This window comes from Myxocyprinus asiaticus, chromosome 3 (assembly GCF_019703515.2).
Source record: "Myxocyprinus asiaticus isolate MX2 ecotype Aquarium Trade chromosome 3, UBuf_Myxa_2, whole genome shotgun sequence".
Lineage (NCBI taxonomy): Eukaryota > Metazoa > Chordata > Actinopteri > Cypriniformes > Catostomidae > Myxocyprinus > Myxocyprinus asiaticus.
The window spans coordinates 26776228-26796168 of NC_059346.1; the positions used below are offsets into that span (position 1 = coordinate 26776228).

General features: G+C 40.2%; 1 pseudogene; it reads left to right on the forward strand.

Annotated features, from left to right (window-relative positions):
* The window catches only part of LOC127420514 (myosin heavy chain, fast skeletal muscle-like), a 75036-nt pseudogene that overhangs the window by 48228 nt on the left and 6867 nt on the right, over positions 1 to 19941 (forward strand).

Consider the following 19941-nt stretch of genomic DNA (forward strand, 5'->3'; position numbering starts at 1 on the left):
TTGTGACACCTGTGCTAAAAAAACAAACAAACAATCTAGACACAGTTCAATGACTGATACAGAACACAGGTGTCTCGGCATGCATTTTTGAAACCTGAAGCTCTTATTAACTTGACACAGTGTCTAAAAATGTGCCAGTCCTCCGTGAGACACTGAAGAAACAGCGAGACGTGGTGCAGCAGTTATGGACGTTCATCCAGCATGTTTACACAGGAAAACAATGGCAAAACAGAGCAGACGCAGGCAAAAATACGTTCGGTGTGAACAGCCCCTAACTCGTCCGTTTGCAAGTCTGTCTGTGAGTGAGAGCACGTGTGCGAAACAATTTCAGACGGCCTATATATTTTTTCACAAATTACAAACCCAAACCCTACTTAAAAAAAACTAAGCTGTCAAGAGTGCTGACAACAGCATATTCGCGCGTGTACCCAGAAAAATATGTCACCCCTCAAGCATTTTTTGCAGAGCTTTCCTACCGAGGCGGGGGCCCCCCTGACGTCCGGGGCCCCATGCAATTGCGTGGTTTGCGTGGTTGTTAAAACCGTTACTGATCCCAACCCTGTACATACATACATACAAATAATAAGGGATAATAAATGATACGGCTTATTTTAATTTACTATTGGACTATATGCTGTACAGTACCAGTAAATAGTTTATACACTTGATTTCACACATCTTTAAGATTTTTTATCTTAAGGCTTCTGCTTAAATTTCTGAATTTGATTTAAAAAAAACTATTATTTTAAGTTTTTTAAAAATATTTTAATTAATTTATAATAAATAAATAATAATAATAAAAAAAAATTTAAAAAAAACAGCTTCATCATGAAGTTGGTTGATAGAATATAAAGAGTGTTATCAAGGCAAAGGGGGGCTACTTTGAAGAACAAATTAAGAAATAAATTCAGAAAATTAAGAATGAAATCTCAAATGGAAACTTATCTAGGAATAGGTAGTGTTGGTAAAGTTATTTAATATCATTCTCCATTTTGTGGACGGTGTCTCCCTATTGTGGGCCTGAGTTCTTAAAAGTTACTGTATGATGATCTTTGCATTTTCAAGCAGCAGTACATGAGAGACACACTATTGAGGCCCCTATCATGCATAAATTACTGAATATGTTGGTACACTGCATGTGGAATTGTGTTATCACGTGCATGGTTTAAAAATGAATGCCAGAAGCTCTTAACTCCTTTCATTTCTGCACTTTATAGAAACTGTGATCAAATTGAATACATACGTCTCGGCTATCATACTATCATACTTCTTTAAGTCAATGATCAAGGTGATGATACTTGTTATAGAAAATATATTTGATGGATCCATGAACCATCAAAATGTAATCTCATTTGCATTGCAGCAGTCCACTTAGTACCTCTAAAAAGTATTGAAGTTATAGACTTTGAAATCTAGAAGTTTGCATTTGAGCATTTGCGAAGGGCATCAGATAAGTAAACGTCATTACATGTGCAGATATTAATAGTTTCTATTAAAGATTAGCTAAATTTACATCATTCAGTACTGCAGTTAACTAAGTTATGCCATGCGCATGTATGGTAATCAGCTGGTGCTGAACTAAGCTTGCAGCTGTTTGTTCGGTCATCTTATGGTTGTTTTGGATGTTAGCAGTTGACATGGTCGAAAATAAATGTAGCTATGACAGCGAAAACGTGATAGGCAAAGGTGGGTGTCAAGTTCACAGCCTTTTTGATTTTGTGGGTCACTGCACCCAAGGGTTATAATTCAATACCTTGTATGGAAAATGACCAATAAATACAAGCCCTGGACATCTTAAGGACAGTGTTGAATAAGAACATATACAACCTTTCCCTTCAAACATGCAACAGAATAAAATAAACAAAAAATATTACATCTAAAACTTGTAGAAATGTTTGAACATTTGCATAACATGAACATGGTAATGTGGTAACATGGTAATGTTCATATATATATATAGTATATATCAACTCTAAATGAGGGCAGTTTCTTAATTTAACTTCTTGGTTTAAACATTTCTGTAGAAATCATAGTTTGAATAAGCTGTTCATGTTGAAGGACTGTCTGAGCTAAGGACAAAATCCCCCTGACGGTATTTAGTACAGTGAGTGATGAGTAGCTTGATAGCTGCTGGCTGGTTTGTGGCTATAAATTATTGCTGTGAGGAAGCCGTGAAGGGCTGCTGATCTCTAAGTATTTTAAGAGCTATAGCTGTTCCAAATGAGAGATAAACATAGTAGGTGTGAATTTGTCAAATGTGTTTATTAAAGTTTAAGAGTCCATGAAGCTAAGTTGACAGAATCCAATGACTTTTGGCATGTTAGGCCACAGGTGTGCCTGAGATTTCAGCTGGAGAATCACTCAGAGTGCTTTCATGGTTCATTACAGTAGATTCTGTATACACACATGAGGGCATTGAAATGTTAGGACTTTTTTTTTTCCAAGTGCATTAAATCTGGTCACCAGGTAAAATTCCTTTTAGACCACTTTACTCACTTTATAGCCTCAATCAAAACATTTGCAAAGTTTTTTTAGATTCAGATAGGGCTGTAATCACTATAGACCTTTGGCAATATTCAAAATAGCAGTCACCTTGTTAACATAGACTCTACCTTTACAAATAAACATATGCATTTCTTCAGTGCACACATCTGTGCAAATTTTGTCCTATCTATCGGTCAAAACTATTTTATGGTTGTAGTTCTATTGATAATAAATCAACAAGAATTCACCCCACCCTTTTGGGGCACTTGCATCACATGTATTTTACATGGAGATCCCGTAAGAGATACTGGCCAGAGAGCTAGTATATAAATAGTGCATGTTTCTGTAGACTTTTTGGCATGGACAAGAATGAGCTAACAGGGCACAGGAAAGTCACAGCAGATTATGGCCCTAAGGTTAGCAACATTTTCAGGAAGGTGCAAATAGGATGCCAAGCAAGTTTTGTGCATGTTAATAACTGTTCTGCCACAAGATTTAAGGAAATAGCTTTGAATGTGGTAAAGAGCTTAATGCTTTAATTTCTTCAATAATGTTTTGTCAACTTTTGCATGTAATGAATGTGATGATTGTATTATGATTGTTACCCATTGCATAGTGTATTGCATGTATGAGAAAAATTATTATTAAAAAATATTTTGCTGTAAATATTGAAAATTATTCTGTAACTGCACCTCATAAAAATATGGGGAGATAGGGGAAAGATATTACACTTTTTACTCCAGAAAATATTTTTCAGGGTAGTTAATTTCTGTTTAGACACATACCTAAGACTCGGCAACAAAAAAGTTATTGAAAAATTTCCACTACACAGGAAAAAAGATACAGTTTATTTAGCAAATGGTGACCTTTTGCGACATCATGCCCCATATTAACTGTATGGGGTAAGTTGAACCTGCACATCAAACTGTTGTTTATTGACACTGATTGAAGAAAAATATCTTTTTTTATATGAAATATCTACAGCAAAATGTAAAAAAAAAAAAAAAAAAAAAAAAAAAATTATTATAGTGGGTTTTGAAACATGAAACAATTTATAAAACAACAAACACGGAAACAGTGATATACAACTAGACTTGTACATTTTCCCTTTGCAACACAAGCCGCCGCCACAATGCAAGGATGTTCTGGGCAGTTTTCATGGTGTTGTGCAGTTGCTCAGATGTTCTAAATGGTTGTTATCTGTTGCTATGCGGTTGCTAGGGTGTACTGGCCAAAGTCAAAAGAGCTCACAGATGGGGACTCGAGTTAGAGACTCGGACTCGAGTCGCACTCGAGTGGCATTTAATAAGACTTCAGACTTGACCAAAAATGACTTCAGACTTGACTCGACTCCACACAAAGGACTCGTGAATGTTTCAAAAGCGACTCAAGCCCAGGGTTTGACAGTGTGACAGATTCAGTCGCATATGCGAGTGAAAATGACTGCGTGCAACCATGGAAAATTATTTGGGCGCACTGGTGCGACTGACATTTGACTTCCTTGTGTTCATTGCAACTGGGTCCACGTTCCCCGTTTTCCCCGAGCTCAGTTCCCTTGACCTTGCTTCGCCCAGAGTTTCTGACAGAAAAACTGAGCCACTTTATGGACCCAGCAAAGAACTGACCCTACAAAATGGATCTAGCGGCTTGGTTCATTCAGTTGAGCCGGGTGGATTTACCCATAAGGGAGTACTCCCTTCTTTTCTGCACCATTGCCAGCCTCACAGGTTTTGAGGACTCCCATCTCAAGTCAATATACCAGATTGGATCTAACATCTCACCAGTGGAGGGAACTGCCTGAGATGGGAGACTACACTTGGAGGGAATATCTGAGGTTAATGCTAGAAACTCTAGCTTCAAAGGATCCTCCTCTCCCTACTCTGAACCTGGCTTCAGAGCCTTCCACGGCCCCTTGCTCCAAGCCTGAGTTCCCCGTCATGGCCGCCAAGCCTGAGTTCCCCGTCATGCCTGCTATGGTCAACGAGCCAGCGTCTACACCTGCCAAAGGTCAACGTGTCAATTCCTGGAGCCTCGTCTGTCCCAGAGCCTGCACCTAAAGCCTCGCCTGTCCCAGTGCCAACATCCTCGGCCACTGAGGCCGTTTCCACAGCAGTGCCTCTGGCCATCCGAAAGAGGAGGAAGAGGAGGAGAAGGGCTCCCATTCCCGTCACTGCCAGTGCTCACGACCATGGAGGTCGTTTCCCAGTTGCTGCCAGTGCTCACGACCACAGAGGTCGTTCCCCAGTCTCTGCCCGTGCTCACGGCCACAGAGGTCGTTCCCCAGTCTCTGCCCATGCTCACAGCCACAGAGGTTGTTCCCCGGTCTCTGCCCATGCTCATGGCCACGGAGGTCATTCCCCAGTCTCTGCCCGTGCTCATGGCCACGGAGGTCGTTCCCCTGTTGCTGCCAGTGACCATGGCCACGGAGGCCGTTTCCCAGTCACTGCCAGCACTCCTGAACATGGTGGTCATCGATGAGCCTGACCAGTCCCCCGAGCCTGACCAGTTCCTTAAGTCCATTCAGTTCCCTGAGGCTATCACCAAGCCTTCCACGGATCCATCGTCCGAGCCTCCCACGGCTCCGCCTTCCATGGCTCCGCCCCTCGAGCCTCCCGCGGCTCCGCCCCTCGGGCATCTCCTGGCTCCGCCTTCATTGGCTCCGCCCCTCGAGCATCTCCTGGGTCCGCCTGCCTTCGTCGAGTCTCTCTCGGCTCCGCCCTCAGAATCTTCCATGGCTCCGCCCTCACCCCCTGAAACTCCACCTCCTACAGTTCAGCCCGCTCCCCTACTGTCTCCACCTCCTGATTCTCAAATCCCCGATCCTCCTGTGGCTCTGCCTGCTCCACCTCTGGTTCCTCTTCTTGAGACCCAAATCCTCCATCTTCCTGTGGCTCTGCCCAACCCCATTTCGGTTCCTCCTCCCGAGTGTCCAGTTTTTGATCCTCCAGCAGCTCCACCTCCTGACTCTCAAACTCCTGCTCTTCCTGCAGCTCCGCCCGCTTTTCAGCCTGAGACTCCTCCTCCTACTGCTCCGCCTGCTCCGTCTCCGGACCCATCTCCAGCTCCGCCATTGGGATCTCAAGTCCCTACTCCTGCTGCTCCGCCTCTGGATCCGCCTATGGCTCCGCCCCTAAGTTTACACCTCCTGTGACCAAACCGCCGGGCCCTGTCCCTGCCCTGTGGCCACCTCCCAGGCCTCCTGTCCCTGCCCTGTGGCCGCCTCCCAGGCCTCCTGATCCTGTCCCTGCCCTGTGGCCACCTCCCAGGCCTCCTGATTCTATCTCAGCCTGGAGGCCGCCCCCCAGACCTCCTAACCCAGTCCCTGCCCTGTGGTCACCTCCCTGGCTATCTTCTTCCTGGGTCCCTTCTCGAGACATCTTGGATCCAGAACTGATTAGACAACTCCACGCTCATCATCCAGATCGTCCAGGAGGGAAGGGAGCAGTTCTGTCATTGTTTTGATCTGGTTCATTCTTGTTTTGTACACTAGATGTCCTCATTGTGTTTTCCCTGTGTTTCCCATGCTTGTTTTTGATCATCCATTTCACCTGTGCCTCGTTTTCTGTGATGTATTTAACTTGGCTGTTTTTGTTCATTTGTTGCTCAGTTTTTTAGTTTCCCTGACCTGTTCTTTGTTGCTCCCGAGACTCTGTGGATTACTGACTGCTTTTGTTTGGAAATACTTTTTGTCTTCTGGATTTATGTTCTTTGAAACCCTGTGGATTTTTACTGCCATGAACTTTGTTTAACTGGATTTACTTTTTGACATTGCTCCTTCTCCTTAGGATTATTAAAGACTTGTTTTTGTTTTATCCCTGACTTCCTTGCGTTCTTTGCAACTGGGTCCACATTCCCCGTTTTCCTGAGCTCAGTTCCCTTGACCTTTCTTTGCCCCGAGTTTCTGACAGTTAATATGTTGGTTATTGCAGTGCTTTTCCTGCAAATGTAATGATATTTGTTTGCCACTTTATATGTGCTAAATATGCTTCCTCCTCTGAAACAAGCGCTACTCAATCCCGGTTTTCACGTGAGCCGCCACAAAACCACTTGCGTTCATGCACTCTGCTAGTGCTCAGAGTGCGCGTGACATAAACAGTTAACAGCTTTCAACTGTTAATTAAAGTCTAACTTTAATCTCCGACCATGCTCCTAAATGTTTGACAGTGCTCCTAAAAAAATTATCTTAGGAGCACGAGCGCGCCTACACAAAAACGTTAGTGTGGAGCCCTGGAGTCTTTTAAACTTAACTATTAATATCTTAAAGGAAGAATTTGTGTTTTATTTGTATGGTTTTATTACATTTGCTTCACATTTCCCCGTTTGTCATGATTGATCGGACCTTTAATTCGATGATGTTTTACTGCGTAAACCCCGAAATGTTATAAGAGTTCCATTAAACATGTCATTTGTGCTCACATTTTGTTGTGCCCTCAGAAGCAGAAACTTCAGGAAGAACACATTCTCAAAGGTTATTCACATTCAGGGGCGCACTGGCCATAGGGAGAACCGGGATTTTCCTGGTGGGCCGGCCACGAAACAGTGCCGAAGATGGCCGAACAACCCGCCTCAGTGGAGTCAAACATCAGCTGAAGATAATGTCATTGGCTAAATTTCATCAAAAAAAGGTCACACAATGAAAGATTAGATCCTAAACTGAGTATACTTTAAAGATAGCTTTCCTTATGGAATTTACTTGTAAACAAACAAGTTATGTTTAATTCAATCTTGAGGTCTAACAAACATTTGGAATGCAGTTCTGCTTCCATTAATGATATGAACTGTACAGTATATTTAAGCAATATCACATGAGCAAGAGGGCGATATGGCTCTACATCAGCACTGCAGTGATTCGGCCGCAGGCCGAGTGCTGGAAGTAATCACAGCAGTGCTGATTCTGGGACATATAGCATGATTGCAAGTGTGATATTGCTTATATACAACAGTTCAATGAACAAGTAAATTTTAAAAAATTAGGAAACACTGAGTACGGTCATAAAAAACGCATTTGTGCATGGAACTACTTTCTTACGTGACGGATCAGAATCTGCTGTTGCTGGTTCAAACCAAATGATGTGACAAGCCTTCGTTAATAATTCAAAAATGTCACTTCAGAAATAGTATCACGGCTTGTGCTGTTTCTACCAAGTTATTGGATAAACAAGGATGGATGTGTGTGTGTGTGTGTGTGTGTGTGTGTGTGTGTGTGTGTGTGCGAGAGAGAGAGAGAGAGAGAGATGGAGCATGTGCCATCACCTGTTGCCACTCCCAAGCAGAGATGCTGTCAGCTTTCTGAAGACCAGCTTTCTCAGTGGAAAAATAGCCGTCCAAGCAGGGGTATTTCTCCCTAATTCACGGTAGCCGGTGCGCAAGAGTCATTCACTATAGAAACCACAATCTTCTCCGCCATTTTAAACAGTATGTCCTCTCCAATGTGGAAAGTCCAGTAAGAGGTAAGTGCTTTGAGTTTGTGTAATTAATCAATCTGTTGCGTCTCTCAGCTCTGATGATCCGTAATGCTGAAGTTGTTTGTTTAAAACCTTTTAAAGCTATTTCCTGGCTTTAGTAGTGTAGTAATAATACAAGCGATCATGTAGTGCTGTTGTATGTAAACACTGACTGACGTTGACTTCACTGGCTCATATTACACACAAAATGATCTTTTGCCACCACCTGCTGGCTAACATATTTAATGTAAAAAAATTACATGTAAAGATACACATATACAGTAGCTCTTAACACATCTGCACTGCTCTTACACTTTAGTTTAGAACGGCATAAACACAAGCGGAGTGATACACACAGTGAAGCGTCTGAGTGATGATTGTGTGAGACCATCAGCACTCATGGAACATCTCTCGACCAATCAGATTCGAGGACCGGAACTAACTGTTGTGTATACCGTGATAAATATTGATATCGAACGATATGGAAAAAAATATTGTGATACATTTTTTTGGCCAAATCGCCCAGCCCTACCTAATGATGTTGCATTACATTGCATATGTCATATTGCAGGGGTTTTCAAAGTCTTTGACAGTAAGCCCCATTCTGAGAAAATTCACAAGATGCCCCCCTTGACCCCCCTCCCCCCAGTTTTTGGTAATTTTCTTTTTCAGATTTACAAACATACAGTAATGTTGTATAGGCCTTTACAAAGCAAAGTAAATAATAAATAAGATGTAAAAAAATAAAAAGAATATCAATATAAGACTTACACAAATGTTCGCTTCTGTACATCTCTGTAATGTGCGCTCATAAGAGGGATGACGTAAGCTCGTTGGTAAGGTCACGCGGAAGCGCGTCATTGTTTACAAGAGAAACTTGCACAGAGCACAGACCAAGCGCCGTTCACAAACCAAAACACTCCAAAACAATTTCAAAGCAATATAAAATAAAATAAAAAATAATTTCCAAATAATAATAACTTAAAAAAAAACAATGTAAACAATGACGCGCTTCCTGACTCCTCCACGTGACGCGTGACCTTACCAACGAGCTTACGTCATCCCTCTCATAAGCGCACGTCACAGAGATGTACGGAAGCGAACATTTGTAGTTAAAAAGTAAATAAGTATTGTTTTGTTTCTCAAAATAATCAATAGTTTGGGTTCAGAAGAACTTTATTTGTCGATTGGAGTCTTGTGGATTATTTTGATGCATCCTAAATATGCATTATGGACCGTCAAAAAATGGAGAACATTCACTTGCATTGTTTAGAGGAGGAGGCCTGAAATGAATGAAGATGAAGAAAGAAACTCAGGTACATCTTGGATGGCCTGAGGGTGAGTAAATTATCAACAAATTTAAATTTTTGGGTGAACTAATCCTTTAACACACTCAGCAGTCTGGTTTAATAGTAAAATAAAATATTCAGAAATTAGATTTTAAAAGCTTATTTTAATGTTTGCCGCAAAGTTGTTTTATTCTGAAAACATTATCAACCCGTTTACATGCTCATGGGTTGTGATGTGGGTCTTGTCAATGGTTTATTTGGCATCCCATTCAGCACACAACTGAATAAAACAGGCTGCATGACACTGATAAATGATTACTGCCAGAGTAACATTCACATACAGGTGTGAGGGACTTCAGCATTTAACAAAACACAAAGAACAAACATTTTCTCTCTCACTTGGTTTTGCTCGCGTGTCCCTTCCATGTGCGAATGATGCAAAGATCTATTGGGATTTGACTAAAGTTCATCACTAAAAAGGTTTGCTCACAAACTTGGCACTAAACAGCACATGCAGCATCACGAATGAACACGGAGTGGCTGCATCACACTTTTCTTTGAGCATAATATTGCACTGTTGAGCACTTTAAGGTTTTTTACTAACCTTTTTTGTCAACTTTACAGTTATTAACAGATGTAGATATAAGTACTATTTTTTTTATCTGACAGACAGTTTACTGAGTACAGAAGAATCATATGTGATCTGTCACTGCCACTGTAGCAGACAGAGTGAGAATCAGTAATAGAGGATGTGATTTCAGTCTGCAGTACCCATACAAATAAGAAGGGGGCTATAAAAAACGGTATCTTTGCCAAGTGTGTGTGTGTTCTCTTTATGTGTTGTTCTTCCGGTTTCTCTGTTTTAAATGTTCATTAAATAAATGATAAATATTTTAAGTAGGCAGGTCATCAATCATTTATTTGATCAGTGACTCACAACATACTGTAATTAGACTGATTACAAATCATCATTGTATCATTTCATGCAAATGAAATCAAATTTTTTGCTGATTCCTCCCTCCAGACTATGTTCACAGTGTGACTACATATATGCTAAAGAATTCTAGAATTTACAGAAATACAAGTATTTTTTTCCATCTTACAAATCCACAGGTAATACAAGGGATCAGGAATAGGAAATACAAATGTAGTGGTGAAGTGACAGATATTCAACCACAATTTACACAACATAGAATGTACAATATTGTACACAATATACAACTTCACAAGTACCTATCGTTATGTCCAGTGATGTATTTATATTTATTGTTATTGTGTATAGTTGTCACTGTCACTAGTTGTGAATATTGTCTAAGAATTGTGTCTTGAGTTATTGTGGTGTGTATTTTCCCTGTGTTTTCTCCCCCTTTTTCCTCTTCTCACACACTCTCCAGTAGGTAGCTGCTCAGTAATCAGGAGGGAGGCAGCTTAAAAGCAGAGGGGAAACTCATGGAGAGTGAGAACCTTTCCTTCAGAGAGTTCTCCAGAGCGGTGTTCTTTGTCCTGTCCCAGCTCAGGGTGTTGTGTTTTGTTGTGCTGTACTGCACTGCACTCTGATGATTGAGTAGCTGAAAGCTCAGTTGTAGCGTTCAGTTATTACTTTAATTACTGTTGATGGTGACTCCAACTTCTAAGCTTGTTGTAGCCTAAATGTGGTTAATTTATGGTTTCCTTTATTTACTATTGTTAGTAATTTTCCAACATTTAAACCTGTCATGCAGCTTAAAACACTGTTCAGTTGTTCATGTTTAACTTTTCTATGGAAGCTGTAGGGAGGTGGGAGCCATTTCTGTTTGTATTACTGTAACGGGGTTCCAAAAGAAGGAAGCGGGAGCCGGGGTTGCAGTCCAGGTAAATCTGATTTTATTCTTACAACTCAAACTCAAAATCTGCTTTCCAGTCAGTCTCTTTTCTTGTGCACACACACACAGCTTCACTATTAACAATAAACAGCACACTTAAATCAACAATGAACCGCTTACCAGCATTCAGCTTCAGGATGTGAGTGCCTCAGACACTCCCTCTGTTCTGTCACTCTGGCGGCCTTTTAAAGCCCGTCTCCACCGTCACTGAAACGAGACACGTGTTTAATATCAGCAATCACCAGGTGATGGCCCTTACCGCTTCCTCTCTCCCCACTGACAGACACACGACCACATCCCGCTGCACAATTACACTGTTTTCTCCTGTTTTTGGCCAGTCAGGGAGTTAGTGTACATTTCTGTTGTTAAGTTGTTTATCTTTGAACAGCTTAGTTATGGTTTTACTCCTGCTAGGCAGATCTCTCTTATGTTTGTTGTTTTGGCCTTTCCCCCTCCTGAAGTTGATGCTTCCTATCTAAGTTGTTATTTAATACTTCTGTTTTCGAAGCCAAATAAATGTTTATAAATAACTCTGTTGACTGTGGTGCAGGGGCAGGATACAGATCATTGCTCTTAAAACCACAATCCTGTTACTCTAAAACCGCTAGGTATAGTGCGCTGAGGATGTAACACCAGTGAAAAACACAGTGTCAGTTGTTTTACACATTTTGAATTGTTTCAAAAAGCAGTAAGTTAAAATCAGAACATGAAAGCAGACCAAAGAAGTGGAGTGGAAACAAAACAAACCAATATGATGCAACCAAGTTGTTTTTAAATATTTTGTTCCATGCTTTGTCACACTATTGGGATAAATACATAATTGGCTACTGTAGATAGTATAGTCTCAAAGTTTACACTTAGTAACTTGTATGTTTCAGTAGCAAGAGTTTGTCCATTTTAGTTTCAACCAAAGGTTGAATACATCATAAGCAATATTTTCAATCATTATCAGTATTGCATTCTGCCTTCCTTGAAGTTCTTTTTCACATAAGCTTCAAGCTACTTGATTATTTTCACTTTCAGAGGCAGGAAAGCTTCAGCAGAGATGAACAGTGATGAAGCTACAGTAGTTTTACAAAGCCAGCAAGATGTATACTGTACTTCTCACTGGTATTCCTTTGAAAGTTTGAGCCTCTGATTTTTAAGGACACTTTGTGGTTTTCCTGCTTAGCACATTCTTTTTCCATCAAGTCAATGCACTTTTCTTTTCCCCATTCAAAATAATTTACATTTTAATTCTAATTCCATTGCTAACCATATGCACCATTGGGTAGGATATGTTTTAGTAAAGTCAAAGTTACTAATAATCATGCATGGTACCTAATAGTTGTGATGGAGGCAATAAACAAAATACTAACCAATAAAGATGCTCCGACACCTTCATTGATCTCAGTACATTTCTATTTTTATTATTAACTGTTGAATGAGACCAAGCATTGCAGAACAATCTAAAGTGATGACCTTTCACAACAATGACTGGTATTTACTTTCTGCAATCATTCATCAGAAGCTTCAAACAACAGCAAACCCTCAGTCTGCATGAAAGACAAATTTCCTACCAACTACCAAAAAGAGAAAAGACCAACAACTCCTTATCTTGTATGACACTTAGGTAAGTTTAAACAAATATTCCGTGTTCAACACAAGTTAAGCTCAATCAACAGCATTTGTGGCATAATATTGATTACCACAAAAACAAATTTTGACATGCCCCTCCTTTCCATTAAAAAAAGCAAAAATCTGGGTGTGGAGGGGTACGTGGTGGTGTGTCTGTCAGTGGGGAGAGAGGAAGCGGTAAATGCCACCTGTGTCTCTTTTCAGTGAGGGCAGAGACCTGCTTTAAAAGGCCGGTGGAATGCCAGGCCGGGAGAAAGAGTCTGAGATGCGTGTGTAATGGTGGCTAGCTGATAGATAGTTGTGCAATGTGTATAAACCTCACTCACCTGACCTCAAGAGGTGCACTAGCGACTGACGTTAGAGGCTTTAGCCTCCTTGTTAGTGCACCCGCATCCCATGCCAGAGACGCTGGTTAGGGTCCCGTACGGAGCGGGTAGAACAGAAGCGTCTCACACATACACACCTAGACTGAAGCTGTACGCTGAAAAGTTGTTTTAAATAATACAATTATTTAGTTTATGTTGATTGTTATCATTGAAGCTGTGTGTTTTTGCTCGAAAGCATATTTTGAGTTAAGCCTTGAGAATAAAAGTATACACACGTGGACTGTGATGCTGGCTCCCACTTCCTTCTTGCCACCCACTCCTAAAACTCCTACACTGGGTTCCAGTGAGGCACATACAGGTGCTGGTCATATAATTAGAATATCATCAAAAAGTTGATTTATTTCACTAATTCCATTCAAAAAGTGAAACTTGTATATTATATTCATTCATTACACACAGACTGATATATTTCAGATGTTTATTTCTTTTAATTTTGATGATTATAACTGACAACTAAGGAAAATCCCAAATTCAGTATCTCAGAAAATTAGAATATTGTGAAAAGGTTCAATATTGAAGACACCTGGTGCCACACTCTAATCAGCTAATTAACTAACACCTGCAAAGGCCTTTAAATGGTCTCTCGGTCTAGTTCTGTACGCTACACAATCATGGGGAAGACTGCTGACTTGACAGTTGTCCAAAAGACGACCATTGACACGTTGCACAAGGAGGGCAAGACACAAAAGGTCATTGCAAAAGAGGCTGGCTGTTCACAGAGCTCTGTGTCCAAGCACATTAATAGAGAGGCGAAGGGAAGGAAAAGATGTGGTAGAAAAAAGTGTACAAGCAATAGGGATAACCGTACCCTGGAGTGGATTGTGAAACAAAACCCATTCAAAAATGTGGGGGAGAACCACTACGCACAGACGTATGCAAGACATGGGTTTCGGCTGTCGCAGTCCTTGTGTCAAGTCACTCTTGAACAACGGACAGCGTCTGAAGCGTCTCGCCTGGGCTAAAGACAAAAAGGACTGGACTGCTGCTGAGTGGTCCAAAGTTATGTTCTCTGATGAAAGTAAATTTAGCATTTCCTTTGGAAATCAGGGTCCCAGAGTCTGGAGGAAGAGAGGAGAGGCACACAATCCACGTTGCTTGAGGTCCAGTGTAAAGTTTCCACAGTCAGTGATGGTTTGGGGTGCCATGTCATCTGCTGGTGTTGGTCCACTGTGTTTTCTGAGGTCCAAGGTCAACGCAGCCGTATACCAGGAAGTTTTAGAGCACTTCATGCTTCCTGCTGCTGACCAACTTTATGGAGATGCAGATTTCATTTTCCAACAGGACTTGGCACCTGTACACAGTGCCAAAGCAACCAGTATCTGGTTTAAGGACCATGGTATCCCTGTTCTTAATTGGCCAGCAAACTCCCCTGACCTTAACCCCATAGAAAATCTATGGGGTATTGTGAAGAGGAAGATGCGATATGCCAGACCCAACAATGCAGAAGAGCTGAAGGCCACTATCAGAGGAACCTGGGCTCTCATAACACCTGAGCAGTGCCACAGACTGATCGACTCCATGCCACGCCGCATTGCTGCAGTAATTCAGGCAAAAGGAGCCCCAACTAAGTATTGAGCGCTGTACATGCTCATACTTTTCATGTTCATACTTTTCAGTTGGCCAAGATTTCTAAAAATCCTTTCTTTGTATTGGTCTTAAGTAATATTCTAATTTTCTGAGATACTGAATTTGGGATTTTCCTTAGTTGTCAGTTATAATCATCAAAATTAAAAGAAATAAACATTTGAAATATATCAGTCTGTGTGTAATGAATGAATATAATATACAAGTTTCACTTTTTGAATGGAATTAGTGAAATAAATCAACTTTTTGATGATATTCTAATTATATGACCAGCACCTGTACAGTGGAAGTGAATGGGGCCAATCTGTAAACGTTAAAATACTCACTGTTTCAAAAGTATAGCTACAAGATGTAAACAATATGCGTGTTAACATGATTTTAGTATGATAAAATTGCTTACCTTTTCTGTGTGAAGTTACAGCCAATTTTACAACTTCATTGCAATGATGATGTAATGTCAACAAACCCTAAAATGACTGAAAAAATTAAGATTTAAACATCTTTACAGCTCAAACAATACATGAGTTTTAACAGAAGAATTAATGTAAGAGCTTTTATAAAAAGCTCAAAAAATTGGCCCCATTTACTTCCATTTTAAGTGCCTAAATCAATGTAAATTAGATTTTTTTTTTCTTTTTTTAAAGAAAAGGACGGATGAGTCAAAATGATTTTTTTGTGGTAATCAACATTGACACAGATGCTTTAGATTGAGCCAAATTCTTTCTAACAAGTCAGTCCACTGTCGGCCATCTTTGGAACGCTCTCAGGAGGCTATTTCCAGTCATGCCAGTGCTGCTCCTGTCTGCTTGAATGGGGAAAGACCAAAATCTCTTAAACGGTTGGTCAAGATTACGATCAAAGAACATAATTTAAATCATCAGTAAAATCTGACAACACCGGAATCATAAATTGTGCTTCTTTACCTCAGATTCCGTTTAAAAACGCAATTTTCCCGCCTTGTATAGCTAATGTGCATGTGCGTTATTGAGTTGATTGACAGAAGTTTGTATCTAAAAGGCGATTGACTCTTTTACCTGTAATGCGGGACTTCCATTCTACATACATTGGCTACCGATGGGCGTTCCAGTTTCTCCCGTTTATTTTAATAGAAGTGGCCTATCTCTTCTTAATTATCTCTGATTGAACTTAACTTGTATTGAACCTGGAATATTTAATCATCACTCTTCCTCGCTCATTAATCCTTCTCTAATAAAACTCATTACACAATTCCTCCTTAAACGGTTATGAGAAACTGACATTCAACTTAAGATCATTCAAATAAAAACACGGGTGTAAAAAATAAATAACATGTTGTATATTTAACTCACATATGTCAGGGGCAAACGCAGATAGAAAGGCTGAGATAATCTCTCTCTAGAGATCAGAGGGCACTGGATGGCTTAAAACAGCCTGACAGGACCATTTGTGTCTCACTATACTGGAAAGCGATCGGAACATTCAGCATTCAAGAGTGTGCTAATAGATAATAAGTGTGAGATGCTCAGTGAATTTAAATCTTAAAAGGAAAAGCATATTTAGGAGGATATGGCAAGCTTGCCAGAAGGATCATGTAAAAGAGGGCTGATCCCAATCCTTAGTTTCCTGTCATGAATCAGTATATCACGAGCGTGAATTCGGGCACTAGCAAGGACAGTGATGACTCAATTAGCTGCAACACGAATACGAGGTCACACATTAAAACGTAGCCGGTATTTATAAACATCATCACTGTATAACATGCAACAGTGCATCTCTGCTGTAGATGATAAAAAGTACAGTGAAGAGAACGTTCATAAATGAACAAATAAATAAAAACAAAAGGGTCTTTTCAATCATCTAATAAGTCTAATACTTAAAAGTTTCCAAGATTGTTTCCCTTTCATGCACATAAGGGATGAAAGATAATTACAAACGGTATCTCGCAATCTCTTTATAAGACAGCGTTCAGTTCATGTAATGTACAGTATCTCACTCTTTTCTCAGGTTTGTTTTAAGTCCCCTTATTTGCCATGTTGTTAGTCTGCATGCATACATATACAAAGAATTTGTATTGGTGACAGGAGCTTCCAGTACACAACAATACAAAACAGCAACAAGACTTTTAAAAAATATTAAAAATTGAATAAAAAAATAAATAAATATTGAAAAGAAAATAAAGTATATATAGAATACACAATAGACAATATATATATATATATATATATATATATATATATACACACATACACAGACACACATACACAAACGTAGTGCAAATCTAAATACAAATCGGTTATATATAGTGCAAGGGAATGTAATGGCAGAAGAGGTTGGATGTGTTGACTAAGCTGTTTATTGCACATTAATTATTGATCAATGGGGCAGTTTTAACTGTTCATGAGAAGGATAGCCTGAGGGAAAAAACTGTTCCTGTGCCTGACGGTTCTGGTGCTCAGAGCTCTGAAGCGTCGGCCAGAAGGCAAAAGTTCAAAAATGTAGTGGGCAGGGTGAGTGGGGTCCAGAGTGGTTTTTCCAGCCTTTTTCCTCACTCTGGAAGTGTATAGTTCTTGAAGGGAGGGCAGGCGGCAACCAATAATCCTCTCAGCAGTCCGAACTGTCCTTTGTAGTCTTCTGATATCCGATTTCGTAGCTGAACCAAACCAGACAGATATTGAAGTGCAGAGGACAGACTCAATGACTGCTGAGTAAAACTGTATCAGTAGCGCCTGTGGCAGGTTGAACTGTGGCAGGTTGAACCCACATCTCAGAATAACATTCTGAGATGCTATTCTTCTCACTACAGTTGTACAGAGTGATTATCTGAGTTACCGTAGACTTTGTCAGTTCAGACCAGTCTGGCCATTTTCTGTTGACCTCTCTCATCAACAAGGCATTTCAATCCGCAGAACTGCCCCTCCCTGGATGTTTTCGTTTTTGGCACCATTCGGAGCAAATTCTAGAGACTGTTGTGCATGAAAGTCCCAGAAGATCAGTAGTTACAGAAATACTCAAACCAGCCCATCTGGCACCAACAATCATCCATGCGATTATCTAATCAGCCAATCATGTGGCAGCAGTGCATAAAATCATGCAGATATGGGTCAGGAGATTCAGTTACTGTTCACACCAACCATCAGAATGGGAAAAATGTGATCTCATTGATTTGGACCGTGGCATGATTGTTGGTGCCAGATGGGCTGGTTTGAGTATTTCTATAACTACTGATCTTCTGGGACTTTCATGCACAACAGTCTCTAGAATTAAAACAGTGTTTAATTTAATTCTGACTGTGATACTGTAATCTGACAACTTCTCTGCTTATTTCAGACATACTCTGGACTTTTCTGTGCTACTGTGAACCTCTACAAGTGGCTCCAAGAGTATGATGCAGTAGTGGGGTCTGCCTACAGAGGCAAAAAGCGTATGGAGGCCCCACCCCACATCTTCACTGTCTCTGACAGTGCCTATCAGTTCATGCTTAATGGTAAGATCTAGATTTAAACAATCTGATTCTGATTTTGTGACATTCTGGATTTTAGTTTTTATTAAAAATGATTGCCTTTGAATTTACAGACAGAGAGAACCGTCTGTCCTGATTACGTATGTATCTACTGTATAGAGATGTTGAGAATGGTTTTATTTTCTTCTCATGGAACTTGTACATGTCTAATCATCTTCTGTATGAACATCTCTCATAAACCAGTGGAGAATCTGGAAAGACTGTGAACACCAAACGTGTCATTCAGTACTTTGCCACAGTTGCAGTGGGTGGTGACAAGAAGAAAGAGCAAGTTCCCGGCAAAATGCAGGTACGAGATACAAAACTATATTTATGTTAAAAATGCCAAATACTTTGCAAATGATGTTTAGATATGAGACATGAAATAAGTTAAACCCTTCACACAATACATGGATCTCTTGAGGACCAGATCATTGCTGCCAACCCTCTGCTTGAGGCTTATAGTAATGCCAAGACTGTGAAAATGACAACAAGTTCACCAGTTTTATTTTTACAGAGCACTTGGTCAGTTGTGCTGGATTTTTCTGTTGCACAATAACAACTATATTATTTTGTTTTAAACTGTAAATTCATCAGAATTTACTTTAGCACAACTGGAAAACTGTCTAGTGCTGATATTGAGATATGTAGGTGGACATGCTTTTATTTATCAATCTGTATATTTTTCTTTGTCAATCACTCTTCAGAAAATGACATCCTTACATTCTCTCATCAGATCTGCTGGAGAAGTCTAGAGTGACATTCCAGCATCCAGATGAGAGAGGCTACCACATCTTCTACCAGTTGATGACCAACCATAAGCCAGAGCTGATTGGTAGGTGCAAAAATGTTTTTCAGTTTCATCTTGAAATGTCAGTGTATATTGTAAAAGGCTTTGTGATGAGCACTCTGCTTGTTTTACAGATATGACACTCACCACCACCAACCCCTATGACTTCCCCTTTTGCTGTCAGGGTCAGATCACAGTAGCAAGCATTGATGATAAAGAGGAGCTGGTTGCAACTGATGTGATTTTAAAAAACAGCAAGGTAAGAAACATGATTAATATTTTGTAAAAAATAAATTATTTGCAGAGGCTGACAAAGTCGCCCACCTTCTGGGATTGAACTCTGCTGAAATGCTGAAGGCTTTGTGCTGCCCCAGAGTGAAGATCGGAAATGAGTATGTGATCAAAGGTCTAACCGTGCCACAGGTATGCAGTACTATCAAGTGTCAAGTAACAAGAGTTGCCAGCTAAGACAAATTATTGCAAAAGCGGAGTATGTTTGAATAATTTTTACTCTAAATTCTATTCACACGTGTACAACTCTGTTAGTGCTTTGGCCAAATCTATCTATGAGAGGATGTTCTTGTGGATGGTTGTTTGTATCAACCAGATGTTGAACACAAAAAAAGCCGGACAGTTCTTCATTGGTGTGCTGGATAATGCTAGCTTTGAGATCTTTGATGTAAAACATTTCATTGTATCTAATTTTAATATGAGTTGACTCATATTCAGTGTTCAGTAACTGTTTCATTCTCTCCAGTTCAACAGCATGGAGCAGCTATGCATCAACTTCACCAATGAGAAACTGCAACAGTTCTTCAACCATGACATGTTTGTGCTGGATCAAGAGAAGTACAAGAAGGAGGGCATTGTTTGGGAGTTCATTGACTTCAGCATGGACTTGGCTGCTTGCATTGAGCTCATTGAGAAGGTTTTTACTGGCTTAATTGTACATTTTTATAATTTTGCTTAAAATCTGAAACTTTTTAATCATACTCTTTAATCATTTA